General features: G+C 43.7%; 1 protein-coding gene across 1 annotated transcript in view; it reads left to right on the top strand.

Annotated features, from left to right (window-relative positions):
• The first annotated feature begins 278 nt into the window (after positions 1-278).
• Positions 279-3,146, top strand: part of LOC120243185 (zinc finger protein 227-like) — a 41,097-nt gene continuing 38,229 nt past the window's right edge. The window contains exon 1 of the mRNA XM_039249279.1: positions 279-323. The gene's annotated coding sequence lies outside the window, so the exon portion shown is untranslated. The remainder of the gene's footprint in view (positions 324-3,146) is intronic.

Below are 3,146 nucleotides of genomic sequence, written 5' to 3'. Positions count from 1 at the left end.
AATACAGCGTTGTGGGGAGAAAACCAACACAGTACAAGCAAGAGGTTTAAAACTACCTGGCAGGAGGGTTGTTGTTATTAATACTCATATAATTATCTGAGAAACGCCCGTTGCTCAGATTCTGCGAGCCCAGGATGCTGAATTAGTCCTGGACTCCTGACCTTTTTTTTTTTTTTTGGAAGGAGAGGGTCGCTTCCAGTTGGTACTGGGGAATGCGATTTATTCGGAATGGAAAGAATACTGGTATTTCACAACCTTCTTTCCTTCCCCAGCCCGGAGTTCTCAAAAAGCGCTGCACAGAGGAGGAGGCAACAGAGCCCCACGTGAGTAGGACTTGGCGTTCTTCTACCAAGATAGTCTCCTAAACTGGAGAATGCGTGGGACATGCACTTGGGCATTGGTGATGATTATAACTGAGCCTTCATTGCTGAGTTCCATTCTAAAAGCTTTACACAGATGAATACATTCCCCGTCACACAGTGACTCTTTGAAGTACTGCTGTTTTTCCTACTTTAAAAATTTTTTTCAATGAATTAAATTTATTTTTGAGAGAGAGAGAGAACAGGAGCAGGGGAGGGGCAGAGAGAGAAAGAGAGAGAGGAAGACACAGAATCCAAAACAACTCCAGGCTCTGAGCTGTCAGCACAGAGCCTGATGTGGGGCTCGAACCCACGAACCCTGGGTATCATGACCTGAGCCAAAATCAGATGCTAAATGGACGTAGCTACCTAGGTGCCCCATGTTTTTCCTACTTTAAAGATGAGGAGACTGAAGTGGGGAACATAGCCCATTTGTCCAAGGTCATCCAAGTCGTAGGAGGCAGAGCAGGGGTCGGGTCCTGGACATTTTTTTTTTCTTTCCAATGCATATGTTTATATTTATTCATATTTCTTTTTCTTTTTTTTTCTTTTTTTTTTAATTTTTTTTTAATTTATTTATTTTTAATTTTTTTATTTTGGGACCTGGACATTCTGAAGCCATCACCTGAGTTCATGAATCTCTTTGATATATTCTGCTTGAGCATAAGGAACTGGCTAGAATCATTGTGAAAGTATTTGGGACTTGAGTGCGGGGCCCTTGAGAGCAAGGTTTAGGGTATCCTATGAATTTTATTTTTAAACATTTTTATTGGTGTATTTATTTTGAGAGAGAGAGTGCATGGGTGCAAATGGGGAGGGGGAGGGGGAGAGAGAATCCCAAGCAGGCTCTGCACCATCAGCACAGAGCCTGACTCAGGAGCTCAAACTCATGAAGCATGAGATCATGACCTGAGTGGAACACTTAACCAACTGAGCTACCCAGTTGCCCCTAAATAATACATCATGGAAGTAACGTAATCATATGGAAAATACAGAAATGCATATAAATACAAGTGTTAACTACCCATAACCTTGGAATGTAACAGTAACAACAACAACATTTTGGCCTGTTTGTTTGCTCTCTGTATCTGTGTTTAGTGGAGTTTGCTCTCTTTGGGCAGGTGGGACACTGTGTTGCTAATTTTTTTTTTTTTAATTTTTTTCTTATGTTTTATTTTATTTTTGAGAGAGAGAGACAGCGTGAGCAGGAGAGGGACAGAAAGAGAGGGAGACACAGAATATGAAACAGGCTCCAGGCTCTGAGCTAGCTGTCAGCACAGAGCCCGATGTGGGGCTTGAACCCACAAACTGCAAGATCATGACCTGAGCCGAAACTGGACGCTTAACAGACTGAGCCACCCAGGCGCCCCGACACTGTGGTGCTACTTAAACTGTGGCCCACAGACCAGTGGCATTGACATCACTTGGGTAGAAATGCTCATCCTTGAGCTCCTTCTGAGACCTTCTGATTTCAACTTTCTGCTCATGGGACCCAGGAATCTGCATTCCAGCAAGATTCCGGGGATAGAGCACATGAACATTCAAAAAGCTCAGGGAAAGGCTCTTGTCTGGAAGCTGAGACCTGGAAAGTGGACCTTGCTGGCGGTCACAGATAACACTGAGCTGGGTACACCTTAGCCCTGCTCAGGCCAATGATTTCTCGCCTCACTACTTTTTGTCCACTGTCAGGTCTCCTTGCAGTATACTGACTTGACCAGAAGGCAGCTGGCACGTGTAGAGTCAAAATAGAGGGAATTGGAGGATGTGAAGATAGATTTCTCGCGTGCTTCGGTGGGGGAGGTTGGATTTGTTGCCATTTTTTGTAATAAATTCTTTCTAAATTGTGAGGATCAACTTGTAGTTACTGTTAACAGGATATATTTTCAGATATTTCACCTTTGTCAGAACCACTGTTGTCATTACTGTTCTTTTTTTTTTTTAATGTTTATTTATTTTAGAGAGAGAGGACCGGGCATGAGTGGGGGTGGGTCAGAGAGAGAGGGAGACACAGAATCCAATGCAGGCCCCAAGCTCTGAGCTGTCAGCACAGGCCCTGATGTGGGGCTCGAACTCACAAACTGAGATCACGACCTGATCCGAAGTTGGACACTTAACTGACAGAGCCACCTAGGTGCCCTGTTGTTGTTCTAAAAGCTGTGACTATTTCCTATTTTCTTTCACTTTTCTTTATATATTTTTAAAATGTTTGTTTATTTATGAGAGAGAGCGCGAGCTGGGGAGGGGCAGAGAGAGAGGGAGAGAGAATCCCAATCCGCGCTGCCAGTGTGGAACCCAATGCAGGGCTTGAACTCATGAACCGCAGGATTGTGACCTGAGCGATCAAGAATTGGACACTTAACCGACTATGCCATCCAGGCACCCCTCCATTTTCTTTTTATGTAACTTCAAACTTCTAGAAAAGTTGCAAAAATAGTATAAGGAAGTCTCTTAACTTATTTACGTAGATTCATCAGTTACTAACTTATATTTCACCTCTTTACTCTGTGAGTCTCAGCCCGGAACCACAAGGAACACGCCTGTAATCAAAGCCTTAGGTTGGTTTCAGCTTGCGGAAGCAAGGAAGCCCGCACACCCAGGCCTCTTGCTGAGAGGCTATTAAGTGGGGCCACTTATAGGGTTTTCGGCTTGTGTTAGTGGAGTTGGGGAGTTTTAAGCAGTGAGTGTTTGATCTGGTTTGGACACTGTCAGGAGGCAGAAGCAATTTGATGACTGAATGTTGTAATCATTTTTTTTTTTTATTATTTCTAGGAGAGAGAGAGAGAGAGA

This window comes from Hyaena hyaena, unplaced genomic scaffold (assembly GCF_003009895.1).
Source record: "Hyaena hyaena isolate Hyena2069 unplaced genomic scaffold, ASM300989v1 scaffold_9, whole genome shotgun sequence".
Classification (NCBI taxonomy): Eukaryota; Metazoa; Chordata; class Mammalia; order Carnivora; family Hyaenidae; genus Hyaena; species Hyaena hyaena.
This window is presented reverse-complemented; position numbering and strand designations above follow the sequence as displayed.